We start from the raw sequence: 21,730 nt of genomic DNA, 5'->3' as shown, positions 1-21,730 counted from the left end.
GTGTGGACTAGTTGGACCCACCCTTGCGGTGGACCGACCGGTCAGTGGTGTTTGCGGGTTAACACATGCGAGCGTTGCGGCCCAGAGGCCTTACCGCCTTTCACTGCGGGTTCGTCAAGAACTTGGAGATGGTCGCAACGCATCGGGTCCTCCCGGGGTACTTGGTGTTTGGATGCTGGCTTGGTGATTAAACACTTGATATTCCATCTTCGGATGAATTTCGGGTGTCACCTGTTGCCTAAGACCACTTGCATGTTTAGCTCGCCGTGGGGTAGCAAGCGTTGTGATCTAATGGCCTTACCGGGCAAACACTTTCGGTTCGTCAAGGACTTGGAGTGCCGGGACGGGTTGGCGGATCCATCACTCTGAGTATGCCGGGTTGATACTTGGGGTTGGTTTGGTTTTGGTGACCCAATACTAGATGTACCATCTCGGTGGTATGTCAGTATCACCTATACTCCAGACCACTTGCATGGTTAGCAAGCGTTGTGATTCAATGGCCCTACCGGGCAAACACTTTGGGTTCGCAAGGACTTGGAGTGCCGGGACGGGTTGGCGGATCCAACACTCTGGGTACCTCCGGGTACTTGGGGTTGGTTGAGGACTTGGTGAACAAACACTTGATATACACTCTTCGGATGTACTTCGGGTATCGCCTGTTGTCCGAGACCACTTGCATGGTTAGCAAGCGTTGTGGTCTAATGGCCCTACCGGGCAAACACTTTGGGTTCGCGAGGACTTAGAGTGCTGGTAGTGGTTGGCGGACCCAACACTCTGGGTACCTCCGGGTACTTGGGGTTGGTTGAGGACTTGGTGAACAAACACTTGTTGTACACTCTCCGGATGTACTTCGGGTGTCACCTGTTGTCCGAGACCACTTGCATGGTTAGCAAGCGTTGTGGTCTAATGGCCCTACCGGGCAAACACTTTATGTTCGCGAGGACTTGGAGTGCTGGTAGTGGTTGGCGGACCCAACACTCTGGGTACCTCCGGGTACTTGGGGTTGGTTGAGAACTTGGTGAAGATACCCCTGTCACCTTGTTCGAGGCCACTTGCATGGTCGCAAGCGTTGTGATACAATGGCCCTACCGGGCAAACACTTTGGGTTCGCAAGGACTTGGAGTGCCGGGACGGGTTGGCGGATCCAACACTCTGGGTACCTCCGGGTACTTGGGGTTGGTTGAGGACTTGGTGAGCAAACACTTGATATACGTTCTTCGGATGTACTTCGGGTGTCACCTGTTGTCCGAGGCCACTTGCATGGTCAACGGTTGAGGTGGTGATGGCGGGTCGGTGCTGTAGGGTGCCGGCCTGTTGGCTGCCTTGGCCGGGTTGGTTGGTTAACACTTGATTGGGCTTGCACCCGAGGGTAATGGCACTTGAAGGTGGGTACTGGCCGGCTGACCTGGTGTGATGGTTGGTTGGTGAACACTTGGCGGTACTTGCACTTGGCTGTGCTTGGACTTGAAGGTGGGATCCGGCTGGCCTAGGCCATTGGTGGTTGGTTGGTGGGTTAGCCCTTAGCTGGGCTGGCTGGCTGGCTGGCCATCGGTGGTGTGGTGTGGTGAGGTGTGTGGAGTCGAGCATCGCGCGCCGTTGCCTTCTTCGGAGTGTTGTAGGTACGCAAGTGCTTGCAATGCAAAGAGGTTGGTGATGGAGTGACATTGCCTTCACCATGGAGTTGCGGGTACTTAGGTACTTGCAAGGAGATGGTGGTATGGTGGTGTTGCGTGTGTGGTGTTCGATTAGAAAGATATAATTTCTAAGTCCGGATTAGTGCTGTCAGTGGGGCCGCCGCTAACAGGTCCTGCACGGCCACCGTGGGGCTTGACTTGGCGCTATTCCGGACTTGGGGCGATCACGATGTCCCCGTGCGGGACTTAGAAGATGGAAGAACACAAGTACCCTTATCCCATGACTTGTGAGCGATTGGCATACGTTACCACATGAAGAGAAAAATTGGCTAAGTCCCGGATCCATATTATATGAAGAGAAAAATCGGCTAAGTCAAGGATCCATATATAATAACCTTATAATTGGCTAAGTCCAGGATCCATATTATATGAAGAGAAAAATCGGCTAAGTCCAGGATCCATATATAATAACCTAATAATCGGCTAAGTCCAGGATCCATATATAATAACCTAATAATCGGCTAAGTCCAGGATCCATATTATATGAAGAGAAAAATCGGCTAAGTCCCAGATTGGGTCTGTCAGAAATACACTTCCAAGTTACCACACAAGCAAGCAAGATGGCCTAGTGATGGATCCATATGATATGAAGATAAAAATCGGCTAAGTCCCAGATTGGGTCTGTCAGAAATACACTTTCAAGTTACCACACAAGTAAGCAAGAAGGCCATATGATAGATCCATATGATATGAAGAGAAAAATCGGCTAAGTCCGAGATTGGGTCTGTCAGAAATACACTTCCAAGTTACCACACAAGCAAGCAAGATGGCCTATTGAAGGATCCATATGATATGAAGAGAAAAATCGGCTAAGTCCCAGATTGGGTCTGTCAGACATACACTATCAAGTTACCACACAAGCAAGCAAGATGGCCATATGATAGATCCATATGATATGAAGAGAAAAATCGGCTAAGTCCGAGATTGGGTCTGTCAGAAATACACTTCCAAGTTACCACACAAGCAAGCAAGATGGCCTATTGAAGGATCCATATGATATGAAGAGAAAAATCGGCTAAGTCCCAGATTGGGTCTGTCAGAAATACACTTCCAAGTTACCACACAAGCAAGCAAGATGGCCTAGTGATGGATCCATATGATATGAAGATAAAAATCGGCTAAGTCCCAGATTGGGTCTGTCAGACATACACTATCAAGTTACCACACAAGCAAGCAAGATGGCCTAGTGATGGATCCATATGATATGAAGAGAAAAATCGGCTAAGTCCCAGATTGGGTCTGTCAGAAATACACTTCCAAGTTACCACATGAGCAAGCAAGATGGCCTAGTGATGGATCCATATAATATGCAGAGAAAAATCGGCTAAGTCCCAGATTGGGTCTGTCAGAAATACACTTCCAAGTTACCACATGAGCAAGCAAGTTACCACATGAAGAGAAAGCCGGCAAAGTCTGGGAATGTTACCACATGAACTGGAAAATGGGCAAAAACCTACCTTCACAGGGAACGTGAATAAGTAAGGCTGTAGACATCGGATCGACAAGCCAAAGACTGATATGGAAAGGAAATGAGTAGTACTAGCTTTCCTGAGAGTTGCAGAGCTTAGACTGCATATGAACGAAAGTTATTAAGCGTCAAAGTCAGAGAAGTTACCCAAAGGAACACAAGTTCCAACTTAGAGCATGTATACCGCCTAGACGGTAAGAGGTACGGCCAGGCTGAGGAATAAGGAAATGTTGGCCAACATGTTCCCTAACTATCCCCCGAAGACCGCAAAGCAATCCAACATCAACCAAGAAAGTTATAGCCCGATCAAGAAAACACCTACTTTGCACCGATATTGCACCAAATACATGTACCAAGCACCTTCGGTTGCATACCTGCAGGGGCTTACCATAGTAGGCCATGGAAGACCGATATACCGAACATAATCACTTTCTATCTCCTCGGGTGTTTGAGATAGCGCTTTGCGGTACAAGAACGAAAGTTAGACTTTATCTTGGTGCATCTTTTTGCCCAAGATCACAAGACCCTATCTACCAAGGCAAGAAAGTTGTGTGGGGACAAAATGTCCAAAAGTGCCCAAAGTGGCACACTTGAACCATATATTCGAGAAAAACACAAGTGTGGGCCCGAGCTAGCAAGTTGAAATGTTCTGACCGTCAGTAGCCCTAGTTGAGGTGCACTTATCATTATATGAGGCCAACGTGCCAGCTAGTCTCTAAAGGGGCGATATGGGTGTTCCAAGGTTTGTACCCAATTGAGGAAAAAACAGGGTAAGGTACGGTGTACCGCGAATAACTCGGGCTATAGATGTCCGATCGATGAGTTTGGCATATGTATGGAAAGGTCTCGACGAGACCTAACTACCCTGAAAGTATGAAGGCAAAGACTTGAATGACCGGGAAGTAATTAAGTGCACAAGTGGTAAAGTTGCACCAAAGTCCATGTTACCCGAAGTGGTACATGAACACCCAATATTCGACCAAAACACAAGTTTAGAGACGAGCTAGCGAGCTACATTGTTCAGACCGTCAGTAGCCCGCATCAAGACACGCATTTCATTATATTGAGCCTAGCCGCTAGCTCGACTCGAAGTCGGTCATATGGTTGGTTGATGGTTTGGACCGACCACGTGGTGTACCAAGGTGATGTACCTTTCATGAATTAAAACTCTGGCTGTATGGCACTGAGCGACAAGCTAAGGTGTGATTTGGAATAGTCTTGAGTGGGACTATTTAGGAAAAATGCGAACAAAAAATCACAAAGTCCTTGGGCGAAGCTATTAGCGAAACATAGAGCAAATTGGTACCAAAAACTATGGAAATGGGACTTGAGTCAAAAATAACCGCAAGTTGGAGAAGAGATAGCAAGCTTGCGTAGAACAACTATATTTGGTGCATGGTATCACCAACAAAAAAGTATATGGGGCCAAGGTGCTGGCTGGCCTCCAAAGTGGAGATATGGGCGATCCAAAGTTTGTACCCAAGTACGAACAAGTATGGAAAAAACAGGGTAAGGTACCAAGTACCATTAATAACTTCGGCTGTAGATGGCCGAGCGAGGCAAACGGCTCACCGTTGGAAAGGTCTTGGGGAGACCTATCTACCCTGAAAGTTTCATGAGGCTGAGTTGAAAGACCACGGAGATATTAGGTGATGATGGTCCAATTCGGGGACCAAGTCGCAGGAAATGGCGCTTGACCAAAATCACCCTTGGAAGGTGAATACCGGCTTACCGGTAAGAGATAGCGACTTGGCGTAGAATATTCATAAGTTGGGCGTGTAGAGACGCAACTTTTATTATATGGGGCCAACCCGGTCAGGGTGCTCCAAGTCGGTCGTTTGGTTGGTTTATGGTTTGGGCCGACCACGTGGTGTGCCAAGTTGAGGTACCTTTCATGAATTATAACATGGTCAGTTTGCCACCGAGCGACAAGCTGCGGTGTGTTTTGGAATGGTCTTGAGTGGGACTATCAAGGAAAAATACCAATCGAAAATCAGCTTGTCCATGGCCGAAGCTATTAGTGAAACATATAGCAAAATGGGTCCAAAAACGAATGAAATGGGAATTGGACCAAGAATAACGGCAAGTTGGAGAAGAGATAGCAAGTTGGCGTAGAACAATTATATTTGGTGCATGGCATGACCAACAAAAAAGTATATGGGGCCAAGGTGCTAGCTGGCCTCCAAAGTGGAGATATGGGCGATCCAAAGTTTGTACCCAAGTACGAACAAGTATGGAAAAAACAGGGTAAGGTACCAAGTACCATGAATAACTTCGGCTGTAGATGGCCGAGCGAGGCAAACGGCTCACCGTTGGAAAGGTCTTGGGGAGACCTATCTACCCTGAAAGTTTTATGAGGCTGAGTTGAAAGACCACGGAGATATTAGGTGATGATGGTCCAATTCGGGGACCAAGTCGCAGGAAATGGCACTTGACCAAAATCACCCTTGGAAGGTGAATACCGGCTTACCGGTAAGAGATAGCGACTTGGCGTAGAATATTCATAAGTTGAGCGTGTAGAGACGCAACTTTCATTATATGGGGGCAACCCGGTCAGGGTGCTCCAAGTCGGTCGTTTGGTCGGTATATGGTTTGGGCCGACCACATGGTGTACCATGTTGAGGTATCTTTCATGAATTATAACTCGGTCAGTTTGCCACCGAGCGACAAGTTGCGGTGTGTTTTGGAATGGTCTTGAGTGGGACTATCAAGCAAAAATACAAACAGAATATCAGCTTGTCCATGGCCGAAGCTATTAGTGAAACATATAGCAAAATGGGTCCGAAAACGAATGAAATGGGACTTGGACCAAGAATAACGGCAAGTTAGAGAAGAGATAGCAAGTTGGCGTAGAACAATTATATTTAGTGCATGGTATGACCAACAAAAAAGTATATGGGGCAAAGGTGCTGGCTGGCCTCCAAAGTGGAGATATGGGCGATACAAAGTTTGTACCCAAGTATGGCAAAAACTGGTAGAGGTACCTTTCATGAATTACTGCTCAGGCTGTATGGCACTTAGCGGGACGCTTGGCTCTGGTATGGAATAGTCTTGAGTGGGACTATCAAGGAAAAATACGAACAAAAAATCACCATGTCCACGGACGAAGGTATTAGCGAAACTTAGAGCGAAATTGCGACCAAGTCCCTGGAAATGGCCCTTGGACCAAGTATACCGTCAAGGCGGTACGAGATAGCGAGTTGACGTGGAACATTTGTAAGTTTGCCTTCACGAGACGAAAGTTTAGTTATATGGGGCCAACCCGCTCAGGGTTGTCCAAGTCGGTCATATGGCTGATCGAAATTTTCGACCAAGTACTGAGAAAACAGGGTAAGGTACCGTGTACCTCGAATAACTTTGGCTGTAGATGTCCGAGCGAGGCAAACGGCATAGCGTTGGAAAGGTCTTGAGGTGTTCTAGGCACCCTGAAAGTTTGAAAAGGCTATCTGGAAAACTCGTGGAGATATTAGAGAAACATTGGGCCCAAAAGATACCAAGTCGCAGGAAATGGGCCCTCCAAGAACACCCTAAAATCCCAATTACGGCTAAGTTGCAGGCCAGCTAGCGAAGTGAAATGTTCTAGGCATAACTAGAACACGTTAATGCGCAACTTTTTGAATCAGAACTTTTTTCGATATCTGGCCCCCAAAGGGGGGATATGGGCGATCAAAGGATTTTTCCAAGTTTCGGTACTTTTTACGGTATCGCTCATAGCTCCGGCTGTATGCAAGCAAATGACAATCTAAGACATGATTTGGAAAGGTATTGAGCAGTACTAACTTACGTTAGAACACAGCGAAGCGCTATCGGTTCATGGCAAGGCCGATATAAACAGTCAAAGATGAAAAATGTTGACAAAATGAACAAAAATTACCTTGGTACGCGAATAGCGGCCAGGGATGAAGAGGTACGAAGGTGGTGTAGAAGAATTATAATTAGGGCTTGGTACGCTCTAAAAGTTTGCCGAAGACCGCAAAGCGCTCAGACCCATAGAAAGTGGCCATTTGGGCCGAACAGTGCGTGCAAAGAGGTGAAAATGCAAAAATTGCACTTTGGGGGGCGATTTGCGGGGGGAAGGAGGGGTCGGAGGGCAAAATGTCCCTTGACCAAAAAGTCTTATCTCGTCGAGATCTACAACATTGCCGAAGACCGCAAAGCGCTAGCTCGCAATCGAAAAATCGAGAATTTGAAAATTTTCTAAGTCTTGGGCTCCCTAAGGAAAAGTTTCAAAAATCACGTTTGTCCCCAATTTTGAAGGGGAAGGAGTCGGTTCCGGGGCATGGTGTCTTCGGCAAAAAGTCTTATCTTTTTGCGTACTTTCGACTAGTTCAATAAAAATTTTTGACCCAAAATTTGTTCGGCGGACCCCTAGGTCGAAAAACCCGAAAAAAGTCGAAAAAAGTCGAAAATGTCGAAAAATGAGAAAACCTCATATTCGGACTCTACACGAGCCCCAGATATTGAAAAGTGAAATCCGCGGTCGATTTGGAACAAAAAATTGACCTAGGCAAAGTTGTATGGAGGTAGGGACCCCTGAGAAAAAAGTTTGGTCCCGAGGCTCCTTGGACCACCAAGTCCCTAGGTCGGACCAAAATCGGAAAAAATCCGACCAAAGTCGAAAGTGTCGAAAATTTTAAAAAACCCCTTTTGGGGCCCTATGGCCTCCCTAGATAATGAAAAGTGAGGTCCGCGGCCGATCCGGAAGAAAAACTTGACCTAGGCAAACTTGTATGACGGTGGGGACCCAAAAAAATTTCGATGAGTGTAGTTTAGACAGGCCGGAAAATGTATCGGTGGTCCGTATCAAGGGACGTCTTTTAGTTCTATGGGGTGGTGGTCGTCGAACAAAGTCGCCTAGGTCGACCACCAGAAAGACCAGTCGTGTTGTAATGGATGTTTTGGCCACTTTACTAGGGAAACCTAGTAGGTCGAAGCAAATTTGGGGTTCGAGATGAGTTGGTGAAAGTTGGTCCAACCTAGGTGTGCTTGGTGGAGGTTGACCATGAAAGTAGAGCATGATGGGAATGACCATAACTTTGGTTCTAGATGTCGGATCGGTACACTTTCGGCAGTTTTGGAAAGGTGAAGGCCTGCTCTAGCTATGTTTCCTACCAAGCTAAGCGCCTACTAGTGACCCGGAGGAGGTATTAAGGGTCAAAGGCAAAAAGGGGTACCCTAAAGTGCATGTGACCAAGAAAATGGGAAAAACGGTATCGCCTATAGCTCAGGCTGTATGGCTCGGATCGGAAAGCTTGGATATGCGTTGGAAAGGTCTTGACGAGCGCTAGCTATGTGTCCTACCAAGCGAAGCGCTAGGTGTTGAGCAAGTCGGTCATATTAGAGGGCAAAGGTGAAAAATGGTGGTTTAGAGGCGAAAATTCACCTTATGATCGAAAATAGCGGGCGAACGATAAGAGCTACGAACACGGCGTAGAACAATCATAAGTACGTTACCACAAGACCTAACTTTGGCCAATATAGAGCGAGAAGATCGGAGGTACCCATCAGGGTGATATGGCTGGTTCAAAGTTGGACCAAAACGAGACTTGAGAAATGGATTGAAACACGGTATCGCGAATAACTCAGGCTGTATGGAACGGATCGACAAGCTAAGATCAGTGTTGGAAAGGTCGAACCGAGCGCTAACTATAATCCCAAACAACCGAAGCGCTAAGTGTTGAGCAAAACTGAGTTATTAAGCGACAAAGTCGAAAAATAATACCAAAATGGCCAAAAATCACACAAGACCAAGAATACCGAGCAGGCGGTAAGAGATAGCGGGTTGACGTAGAATACTTATAAGTTTGCCTCTACAAGACCTAAAAGTCGGCCATAGAAACCGAGAAGATCGGACCACTCTGGAAGGGTGATACGAGTGGTCAAAAATTGCCAAAAATGAAACATGGCTAAAATGGATTTGACTTGTGCACCATGTAGCTCCGGCTGTATGGCATGGATTGTAAAGCTAGGATATGTTTTGGAAAGGTAACACCCAGCGCTAGATACGACTAGAAGAAAGCAAAGCGCTAACTAGCATGATTTGGAAGTTATTAAGCGTCAAAGTCGAAAAATGTTACCAAAATTGAAACTCGAGTACATTGGGCCAAAAAGTACAAGTTGTGAAATTTGGACTTACGAGTAAAATACCGAGCAGGCGGTAAGAGATAGAGACTTGGTGTAGAACAATTATAAGTTGGGCATGTTATAACCTATATTTGGCCCGAACATAGTGTCGAGATCGGTGGTACCCAAAAGGGTGGTACAGGTGTTAGATGGTTTTCCCAGAGCATAAGCTCCACATGATATGGAAAACGGGAAACATCATAACTTCGGCTGTATGGCATGGAATGGAACGAACAAGGTATCGATGGAAAGAGAAAAGGTAGCGCTAACCATAATTCCTACCAAGCAAAGCGCTAGCATGTGACCGTTCGGGTGTTATTGTGAGTCAAAGTCAGAAATTGTTACCACGAGAGGCGAAAATCCGACTAAGTCCAAAAATACCGGGCTGGCGGTAAGAGATACGGCTTGGCCGTAGAACATTTATAAGTTGGCCAAGACAAGACCTAAGTTTCGTCCATAGACGACAAGAAGATCGAAGATACCTGAAGGTGAGATATGGGCGTCCCAAAGTGGGCCTTTGAAAAAGTGACAAACTTCCCTTATAACAGCATACACCAAATATCTCTGGCTCTATGGCACCGAATAAGAAGTTGAGGTCAGCGATAGAAAGGTGATAGTCAGCGCTAAATATCATACGAACAGAGTGAAGCGCTAAAGGGAAAGGATCTTGGTGATATAAGGTGACAAAGTCGAGAAAAGTTGCCTCAAAATCATGAAAAATGTGAAAAAATGGCTAAGTCCCGGGTGCCTTAAGGGCAGGTTGATCGAATGTACCGAGCTGGCGGTACGAGATAGAGACTTGGTGTAGAACAATTATATGTTTGGCATGGCAAGACCTACATTTGGTCAATACAAAGTGAGAAGATCAAAGAAACCCGTAAGGGTGATATTGGTGTCCAAAGGTAAAAAGCACTAAGTCTTGGGAAACTTATATGAAGAAAAAGGACCCTGATGGGTCATATAGGATGGATCGAAAAATCGGCTAAGTCCCAAAATGGGGATGTCAGAACTACACTCAAATGTTACCACACCAAGCAAGGCAAACTTATATGAAGCAAAGGACCCTGATGGGTCATATGGTATTGGTCGAAAAATCGGCTAAGTCCCAAAATGGGGATGTCAGAACTACACTCATGTGTTACCACACCAAGCAAGGCAAACTTATATGAAGCAAAGGACCCTGATGGGTCATATGGTATTTTACGAAAAATCGGCTAAGTCCCAAAATGGTGATGTCAGAACTACACTAAAATGTTACCACACCAAGCAAGGCAAACTTATATGAAGGCAAGGACCCTGATGGGTCATATGGTATTTTACGAAAAATCGGCTAAGTCCCAAAATGGTGATGTCAGAACTACACTAAAATGTTACCACACCAAGCAAGGCAAACTTATATGAAGGCAAGGACCCTGATGGGTCATATGGTATTTTACGAAAAATCGGCTAAGTCCCAAAATGATGATGTCAGAACTACACTCAAATGTTACCACACCAAGCAAGGCAAACTTATATGAAGGCAAGGACCCTGATGGGTCATATGGTATTTTACGAAAAATCGGCTAAGTCCCAAAATGATGATGTCAGAACTACACTCAAATGTTACCACACCAAGCAAGGCAAACTTATATGAAGCAAAGGACCCTGATGGGTCATATGGTATTGATCGAAAAATCGGCTAAGTCCCAAAATGGTGATGTCAGAACTACACTCAAATGTTACCACACCAAGCAAGGCAAACTTATATGAAGGCAAGGACCCTGATGGGTCATATGGTATTTTACGAAAAATCGGCTAAGTCCCAAAATGATGATGTCAGAACTACACTCAAATGTTACCACACCAAGCAAGGCAAACTTATATGAAGCAAAGGTCCCTGATGGGTCATATGGTATTGGTCGAAAAATCGGCTAAGTCCCAAAATGGGGATGTCAGAACTACACTCATGTGTTACCACACCAAGCAAGGCAAACTTATATGAAGCAAAGGACCCTGATGGGTCATATGGTATTTTACGAAAAATCGGCTAAGTCCCAAAATGGTGATGTCAGAACTACACTAAAATGTTACCACACCAAGCAAGGCAAACTTATATGAAGGCAAGGACCCTGATGGGTCATATGGTATTTTACGAAAAATCGGCTAAGTCCCAAAATGGTGATGTCAGAACTACACTAAAATGTTACCACACCAAGCAAGGCAAACTTATATGAAGGCAAGGACCCTGATGGGTCATATGGTATTTTACGAAAAATCGGCTAAGTCCCAAAATGGGGATGTCAGAACTACACTCAAATGTTACCACACCAAGCAAGGCAAACTTATATGAAGCAAAGGACCCTGATGGGTCATATGGTATTGATCGAAAAATCGGCTAAGTCCCAAAATGGGGATGTCAGAACTACACTCATGTGTTACCACATCAAGCAAGGCAAACTTATATGAAGCAAAGGACCCTGATGGGTCATATGGTATTGATCGAAAAATCGGCTAAGTCCCAAAATGGGGATGTCAGAACTACACTCAAATGTTACCACACCAAGCAAGGCAAACTTATATGAAGGCAAGGACCCTGATGGGTCATATGGTATTTTACGAAAAATCGGCTAAGTCCCAAAATGGGGATGTCAGAACTACACTCAAATGTTACCACACCAAGCAAGGCAAACTTATATGAAGGCAAGGACCCTGATGGGTCATATGGTATTTTACGAAAAATCGGCTAAGTCCCAAAATGGGGATGTCAGAACTACACTCAAATGTTACCACACCAAGCAAGGCAAACTTATATGAAGCAAAGGACCCTGATGGGTCATATGGTATTTTACGAAAAATCGGCTAAGTCCCAAAATGGGGATGTCAGAACTACACTCAAATGTTACCACACCAAGCAAGGCAAACTTATATGAAGCAAAGGACCCTGATGGGTCATATGGTATTTTACGAAAAATCGGCTAAGTCCCAAAATGATGATGTCAGAACTACACTCAAATGTTACCACACCAAGCAAGGCAAACTTATATGAAGGCAAGGACCCTGATGGGTCATATGGTATTTTACGAAAAATCGGCTAAGTCCCAAAATGGGGATGTCAGAACTACACTCAAATGTTACCACACCAAGCAAGGCAAACTTATATGAAGCAAAGGACCCTGATGGGTCATATGGTATTGATTGAAAAATCGGCTAAGTCCCAAAATGGGGATGTCAGAACTACACTCAAATGTTACCACACCAAGCAAGGCAAACTTATATGAAGCAAAGGACCCTGATGGGTCATATGGTATTGATTGAAAAATCGGCTAAGTCCCAAAATGGGGATGTCAGAACTACACTCAAATGTTACCACACCAAGCAAGGCAAACTTATATGAAGCAAAGGACCCATATGGGTCATATGGTATTTTACGAAAAATCGGCTAAGTCCCAAAATGATGATGTCAGAACTACACTCATATGTTACCATACCAAGCAAGGCAAATTTATATGAAGGAAAGGACCCATATGGGTCATATGGTATTTTACGAAAAATCGGCTAAGTCCCAAAATGAGGATGTCAGAACTACACTAAAAAGTTACCACACCAAGCAAGGCAAAGTACCTAGGTGAACCCTAGGAAGAAACACGGACCAAGTCAGATGGCCTAAGTCAATAGAACAAGTGACCTAGGCAAAGTTGTATGGCGCTGAGGACCCTGAAAAATCTGGTTAGTGTAGTTTAGACAGGGTAGGTTTTTGGGTCGGCCGAACCCCCTTATTTTGGGTTTTGGCCTCATCAAGAAGCTACACCTAGGCAAACTGCCTAGGGTGAAAGTGCGAAGACCAATCGAATAGTAAGACAAGTTTTGACCGATCGCCCTAGGCAAGCTTGTATGAAGAAAGGGACCCTAAGGGTCATATGGAAATACATGAAAAATCGGCTAAGTCCCAAAATTGGGATGTCAGAACTACACTAAAAAGTTACCACATCAAGCAAGGCAAACTACCTAGGTGAACCCTAGCAAGAAACACGGACCAAGTCAGATGGCCTAAGTCAAGAGTGCAAGTGACCTAGGCAAAGTTGTATGACGGTGAGGACCCTGAAAAATCTGGTTAGTGTAGTTTAGACAGGGGAGGTTTTTGGGTCGGCTGAACCTCCTTATTTTGGGTTTTGACCTCCTCAAGAAGCTACACCTAGGCAAACTGCCTAGGGTGAAAGTGCGAAGACCAATCGAATAGTAAGACAAGTTTTGACCGATCGCCCTAGGCAAGCTTGTATGAAGAAAGGGACCCTAAGGGTCATATGGAAATACATGAAAAATCGGCTAAGTCCCAAAATTGGGATGTCAGAACTACACTAAAAAGTTACCACATCAAGCAAGGCAAACTACCTAGGTGAACCCTAGCAAGAAACACGGACCAAGTCAGATGGCCTAAGTCAAGAGTGCAAGTGACCTAGGCAAAGTTGTATGACGGTGAGGACCCTGAAAAATCTGGTTAGTGTAGTTTAGACAGGGGAGGTTTTTGGGTCGGCTGAACCTCCTTATTTTGGGTTTTGACCTCCTCAAGAAGCTACACCTAGGCAAACTGCCTAGGGTGAAAGTGCGAAGACCAATCGAATAGTAAGACAAGTTTTGACCGATCGCCCTAGGCAAGCTTGTATGAAGAAAGGGACCCTATGGGTCATATGGAAATACATGAAAAATCGGCTAAGTCCCAAAATTGGGATGTCTGAACTACACTAAAAAGTTACCACATCAAGCAAGGCAAAGTACCTAGGTGAACCCTAGCAAGAAACACGGACCAAGTCAGATGGCCTAAGTCAAGAGAACAAGTGACCTAGGCAAAGTTGTATGACGGTGAGGACCCTGAAAAATCTGGTTAGTGTAGTTTAGACAGGGGAGGTTTTTGGGTCGGCTGAACCTCCTTATTTTGGGTTTTGACCTCCTCAAGAAGCTACACCTAGGCAAACTGCCTAGGGTGAAAGTGCGAAGACCAATCGAATAGTAAGACAAGTTTTGACCGATCGCCCTAGGCAAGCTTGTATGAAGAAAGGGACCCTATGGGTCATATGGAAATACATGAAAAATCGGCTAAGTCCCAAAATTGGGATGTCTGAACTACACTAAAAAGTTACCACAGCAAGCAAGGCAAAGTACCTAGGTGAACCCTAGGAAGAAACACGGACCAAGTCAGATGGCCTAAGTCAAGAGTACAAGTGACCTAGGCAAAGTTGTATGGCGCTGAGGACCCTGAAAAATCGGGTTAGTGTAGTTCAGACAGGGGAGGTTTCTGGGTCGGCTGAACCTCCTTATTTCGGGTTTTGGCCTCCTCAAGAAGACAGACCTAGGCAAACTGCCTAGGGTGAAAGTGCGAAGACCAATCGAATAGTAAGACAAGTTTTGACCGATCGCCCTAGGCAAGCTTGTATGAAGAAAGGGACCCTATGGGTCATATGGAAATACATGAAAAATCGGCTAAGTCCCAAAATTGGGATGTCTGAACTACACTAAAAAGTTACCACATCAAGCAAGGCAAAGTACCTAGGTGAACCCTAGGAAGAAACACGGACCAAGTCAGATGGCCTAAGTCAAGAGTACAAGTGACCTAGGCAAAGTTGTATGGCGCTGAGGACCCTGAAAAATCGGGTTAGTGTAGTTCAGACAGGGGAGGTTTCTGGGTCGGCTGAACCTCCTTATTTCGGGTTTTGGCCTCCTCAAGAAGACAGACCTAGGCAAAGTGCCTAGGGTGAAAGTGCGAAGACCAATCGAATAGTAAGACAAGTTTTGACCGATCGCCCTAGGCAAGCTTGTATGAAGAAAGGGACCCTATGGGTCATATGGAAATATACGAAAAATCGGCTAAGTCCCGAAATTGGGATGTCTGAACTACACTAAAAAGTTACCACATCAAGCAAGGCAAAGTACCTAGGTGAACCCTAGGAAGAAACACGGACCAAGTCAGATGGCCTAAGTCAAGAGTACAAGTGACCTAGGCAAAGTTGTATGGCGCTAAGGACCATGAAAAATCGGGTTAGTGTAGTTAAGACAGGGGAGGTTTCAGGGTCGGCTGGACCTCCTTATTTCGGGTTTTGGCCTCCTCAAGAAGACAGACCTAGGCGAACTGCCTAGGGTGAAAGTGCGAAGACCAATCGAATAGTAAGACAAGTTTTGACCGATCGCCCTAGGCAAGCTTGTATGAAGAAAGGGACCCTATGGGTCATATGGAAATACATGAAAAATAGGCTAAGTCCCAAAATTAGGATGTCTGAACTACACTAAAAAGTTACCACATCAAGCAAGGCAAAGTACCTAGGTGAACCCTAGGAAGAAACACGGACCAAGTCGGATGGCCTAAGTCAAGAGTACAAGTGACCTAGGCAAAGTTGTATGGCGCTGAGGACCCTGAAAAATCGGGTTAGTGTAGTTCAGACAGGGGAGGTTTCAGGGTCGGCCGAACCTCCTTATTTCGGGTTTTGGCCTCCTCAAGAAGACAGACCTAGGCGAACTGCCTAGGGTGAAAGTGCGAAGACCAATCGAATAGTAAGACAAGTTTTGACCGATCGCCCTAGGCAAGCTTGTATGAAGAAAGGGACCCTATGGGTCATATGGAAATATACGAAAAATCGGCTAAGTCCCAAAATTGGGATGTCAGAACTACACTATAAAGTTACCACATTAGCAAGGCAGACTTGTATGAAGAACGGGACCCTGGTGAAAGTAGCAAATATCCCAAACCGAACATGAATATTATACACACAAGAGTACGAACATAAAGGAACACGGACCAAGCGTACCGAGAGAATCGGTACTATAGAACCCTCGTGGTTCTACACAAAGACTTTATGTTAGGGGTTCAAGCCCCATAGTACTCAAACGGTGACAGTAGCAAATATCCCAAAACGAACGTGAATCTTATTCACAAGAGTACGAACATAAAGGAACACGGACCAAGCGTACCGAGAGAATCGGTACTATAGAGCCCTCGTGGTTCTACACAAAGACTTTATGTTCGGGGTTCACACCCCAAATCGAACGTGGAATTTACTTTCTGATGGTCATGCGGTCGTCCAAAGGGGTCTAGTATCCTGGGATGACAAGCATCACGGGCACAGCTCGTATCAAAACAGTCGAAGAGGCCCGCGAAAGCTTGCTTTCCATGGCTATGCGATGCACAAATTGAGTTTACTCACCGTAGTATAAAACGAACGAACCGAACCTATCCGAGTAGGGATAATGGGCGCAGTAACATACTTCTGTGACCCAGCGAGAGTTGAACGAGGTGACATGAACTGTCAGTGGCTTATATCAGATGGGATACATACATGAGATTGCTTTCAAATCTACACTCGAAAACCTAACCAAGTAAAAGCGAACGTGGGGAGGATTCGAAACTGGTAACGAAATCTTAAGCTGGAAAGAGTCATCACTATGGATACATATTATGCGAAACCAATCAAGTGCTCAGTACTGATCCAAAACCTAAGAGCACTAGTGAACACCTTATTCTCACCCTAGTTCACATCCAAGTGATCGACCACGTGTGTGAAGCAAAGACCAATCGAATTCCTCAATGAACCGAACACTATGAACAAACGGCCAGAAACGTTATAACTATCCAAACATCCTACTATCTAGCGAAAGTCATCACGATGGAACCATACAATGATCTTAACCTATAGCGCTCACCTATTCCTACCCAGAGTGCAAGTGAACAGATTGCCCACCCTTACCAGTTCACAACCACGTGATCGACTAACATACCGAGGTTACCACAAGTCAAAGTTATACGTTTACAAGCGCAAGACCAATCGAAAACCCCGAAAGCAATCTCGACCCAAAATGTATTATCCGTGAGTGTAGTCGAGTCTCGTACTCGTCATCTGTAATCGTCGGATAGAATATCCAGTACACGGTTGTCTTTCCAAATGAAATCTACATACAGAACTCGCTCTTGGCAAATGGGTGGCATTGGCGCAATCAGGAGCGAGTTCCCGTCCGGGTGCCAAGTGATTGGCAAATGTCTGGGGGAAAGCAACCATATGTTGATTTGTCTGTTAGTGTACTGGGTGTTTGAGGTATGTAGTATCCACGCTTGGTTGGGTGTGTCAGAGGACCATGGATGCGTTCACAACCCCAATTGGGGTACATCGGGAATGATTTTGTGGAACCGATGTGCCCGGCACACACTAAGTTTTGTTGCAAGTTAATAGTGTGCCATGTCCGGGGGGGTTGTGATTAAACTCTGGTGAATTGCGTACTGTGGTGATTGGGGTATGAAAGCCCCGCAGTTGCAATGATCGGACGCGCCTAGCGTGTCCTTTAGTTGATGGTAGGGAAATGAAGGCCCTTGTCAGCTCACCTAAGTATTCATGGAAGTTTGGCATAAGGTCGCTGTGGTAGGGGTATGAAGGCCCCGTCAGCGCATGCACAATCGGGCGCACGTGCGCTTAGCGGAGTCGAATGCCGCTCAAGTGCCTGTCCGGTGCATCGGGTGTGTGTGATACGAGGGCAATGAGGTTCGCACGGGGGCTCGCCTCCCGTGTGCTACCGGACTTGACAACATATAGAACGTGGTGTTTGCTCCTCCGGGTGCAATGGGACAATGAACATTCGAACGCAAAGTCGGAATTCTGGTTGATCCTACCAGTAATATACGCTCGTCTCAAAGGTTAAGCCATGCATGTCTAAGTACAAACAGATTTAATGTGAAACCGCATAAGGCTCAGTATAACAGCTATAATTTACGAGATCATCAACCTAGTTACTTGGATAACTGTGGAAAATCTAGAGCTAATACATGCAACATGCCAGGACCCTCGCGGGAACTGGTGCACTTATTAGTCAAACCAATCGCGGGTTCTCCGTGTCATTGAGTTGAAGTCTGGATAATGATGCTGATCGTATGGTCTCGCACCGACGACAGATCTCGCAAATATCTGCCCTATCAACTATGGATGGTAGTATAGAGGACTACCATGGTTGCAACGGGTAACGGGGAATCAGGGTTCGATTCCGGAGAGGGAGCCTGAGAAATGGCTACCACATCCAAGGAAGGCAACAGGCGCGTAAATTACCCAATCCCGGGACGGGGAGGTAGTGACGAGAAATAACAATATGAAACTCTTTAATGATGTTTCATAATTGGAATGAGTAGAGCATAAATCCTTCTACGAGGATCAAGTGGAGGGCAAGTCTGGTGCCAGCAGCCGCGGTAATTCCAGCTCCACTAGCGTATATTAAAATTGTTGCGGTTAAAACGTTCGAAGTTGATACTTGTCCAACACAGTCCGGCTCCGCCGACCCGGTCAACCCGTGGTCGGTGGGCCAAGTCGGAATCTGGTTGCGACTCAATGGTGTGGTAGGGCACCAAGTCTGTGTCATGGTGTGCCCTTCAACGGGTGCAAGTGTAACATAGAGCTCGACCGCTCACGTTTACCTTGAACAAATTAGAGTGCTTAAAGCAGGGTGCCCAAACGCCCTAGAATAATCTTGCATGGAATAATGGAATACGACCTTGGTCTAATCTTTCATTGGTTTGTACTCAGACCGGAGGTAATGATTAACAGAAGTAGTTGGGGACACTAGTATTACGGCGCGAGAGGTGAAATTCGTAGACCGTCGTAAGACTAACTAAAGCGAAGGCATTTGTCAAGGATGCTTTCTTTAATCAAGAACGAAAGTTAGAGGATCGAAGGCGATTAGATACCGCCCTAGTTCTAACCGTAAACGATGCCAACTAGCAATTGGGAGACGCTACAACCAGGTGCTCTCAGTAGCTTCCGGGAAACCAAAGTCAGGTTCCGGGGGAAGTATGGTTGCAAAGTTGAAACTTAAAGGAATTGACGGAAGGGCACCACAATGAAATGGAGCTTGCGGTTCAATTTGACTCAACACGGGAAAACTTACCAGGTCCGAACTTATGGAGGTGAGACAGATTAATAGCTCTTTCTCAAATTTAAGGGTAGTGGTGCATGGCCGTTCTTAGTTCGTGGATTGATTTGTCTGGTTAATTCCGATAACGAACGTGACTCACATATGCTAACTAGAACGCAGTCAGCGTTAATGCGTCGATGCCGATTGGAACGGGTTAGGACCTTTCGGTGGAGTATGACCTGACACCTTCGCTGTTCGTGTGCGCAAGTGCACTTACGGTACGCTGCTTAGCAGGACAATTTGTGTTTAGCAAAATGAGATCGAGCGATAACAGGTCCGTGATGCCCTTAGATGTTCTGGGCTACACGCGTGCTACAATGTGGGTAGCAGCGTGTCTCCTATTCCGAGAGGAACGGGAAATCACTCAAATACTCACTTAGTAGGGATTATGGATTGCAATGGTCCATATGAACTCGGAACTTCTAGTAAGTGCTGGTCATCAGCCAGCGTTGAATACGTCCCTGCCCTTTGTACACACCGCCCGTCGCTACTACCGATGGATTATTTAGTGAGGTCTTTGGAGATGATCGTTCGCTGGATCCTCGTGAACCGCGTCTGCTTTATCGAAGTTGACCGAACTTGATGATTTAGAGGAAGTAAAAGTCGTAACAAGGTTTCCGTAGGTGAACCTGCGGAAGGATCATTAGTGGCCAAGTGATCCTTCCAGAAGTCCGAACCTGCGGGTTGAGACTTCGGCACAAGTTGCCATATGATAATTGACGAAACACTATAGAAGTCCGAACCTGCGGGTTGAGACTTCGGCACAAGTTGCCATATGAAAGTTGACGAAACACTATAGAAGTCCGAACCTGCGGGTTGAGACTTAGGCACAAGTTGCCATATGAACATTGACGAAACACTATGAAGTCCGAACCTGCGGGTTGAGACTTAGGCACAAGTTGCCTTATATATAACTTCGAACAAATACACAAGTCCGAACCTGCGGGTTGAGACTTAGGCACAAGTTGCCTTATACATGACTTCGAACAAATACACAAGTCCGAACCTGCGGGTTGAGACTTAGGCACAAGTTGCCATATGAAAGTTGACGTAACACTAACAAGTCCGAACCTGCGGGTTGAGACTTAGGCACAAGTTGCCTTATACATACATTGGCCAAATAAACAGAAGTCCGAACCTGCGGGTTGAGACTAAGGCACAAGTTGCCATATTATATTCGATCAAACACTAAGTAGTCCGAACCTGCGGGTTGAGACTCAAGACCGTAACAAGATGTCACTATACAAGTCCGAACCTAAGGGTTGAGACTTAATGCGATCTAGATACCAAGTTGACATCCAATACCTGTTGAGCAAAACCAAAGATTCCCTGTTCTCGAATGATTACACTATATAACAGGGAATCATGAAGAAATCAAGCAAGCGTGAAACAAAGTCATCACTTGGGCATGCTCGATAGCCAACCACATGACCTTAACCTAAGAGAGCATGCAAACCACATGATACCTATAAACGATTAACCCGCCCTAGTTCAATCGTTCACCAAGTGATGACTTCAGTATGGCTAAGAGAAAAACTTTTGAATGGGAAAAACTCTAAGTCCGAACCTCCGGGTTGAGACTTCCGCGTCGGAGGTGGGCGCACCTCCTATCCGAAAGATGGTGAATCAGGGGTGTTCGATCAGCAATGGTCGGATGCCCCGTCGTAGTCCAACTATGACAATCCAAGTCAAGACCTCCGGGTTGAGACTTCCGCGTCCGGAGGTACGCGTACCGCCTACCCGAAAGATGGTGAATCAGGGGTGTTCGATCAGCAATGGTCGGATGCCCCGTCGTAGTCCAACTATGACAATCAAAGTCAAGACCTCCGGGTTGAGACTTCCGCGTCCGGAGGTACGCGTACCGCCTACCCGAAAGATGGTGTGCTTCTGGGGTATTCGATGAGTCGGATACCCCGTCGTAGTCCAACTATGACAATACAAAGTCAAGACCTCCGGGTTGAGACTTCCGCGTCCGGAGGTACGCGTACCGCCTACCCGAAAGATGGTGTGCTTCTGGGGTATTCGATGAGTCGGATACCCCGTCGTAGTCCAACTATGACAATACAAAGTCAAGACCTCCGGGTTGAGACTTCCGCGTCCGGAGGTACGCGTACCGCCTACCCGAAAGATGGTGTGCTTCTGGGGTATTCGATGAGTCGGATACCCCGTCGTAGTCCAACTATGACAATACAAAGTCAAGACCTCCGGGTTGAGACTTCCGCGTCCGGAGGTACGCGTACCGCCTACCCGAAAGATGGTGTGCTTCTGGGGTATTCGATGAGTCGGATACCCCGTCGTAGTCCAACTATGACAATCAAAGTCAAGACCTCCGGGTTGAGACTTTCTAAGAGTACAAGCATAAAGGAACACGGACCAAGCCGTACCGAGAGAATCGGTACTAGAGCCCTTGTGGTTCTACATTGAGAGAGCCCTCGTGGTTCTTATTAGGGGCTTTATGCAAGAAGTACTCAATACTGTGGTGTGAAGTATAAAGTATAGAGTCCTCCACTGGTCCACGCTGCTCCGGCGGTCC

Source organism: Anopheles coustani (assembly GCF_943734705.1).
Source record: "Anopheles coustani chromosome X unlocalized genomic scaffold, idAnoCousDA_361_x.2 X_unloc_12, whole genome shotgun sequence".
Taxonomy (NCBI): Eukaryota; Metazoa; Arthropoda; class Insecta; order Diptera; family Culicidae; genus Anopheles; species Anopheles coustani.
The sequence above is the reverse complement of the archived record's forward strand: the minus strand, read 5'-3'. Positions refer to the sequence as shown.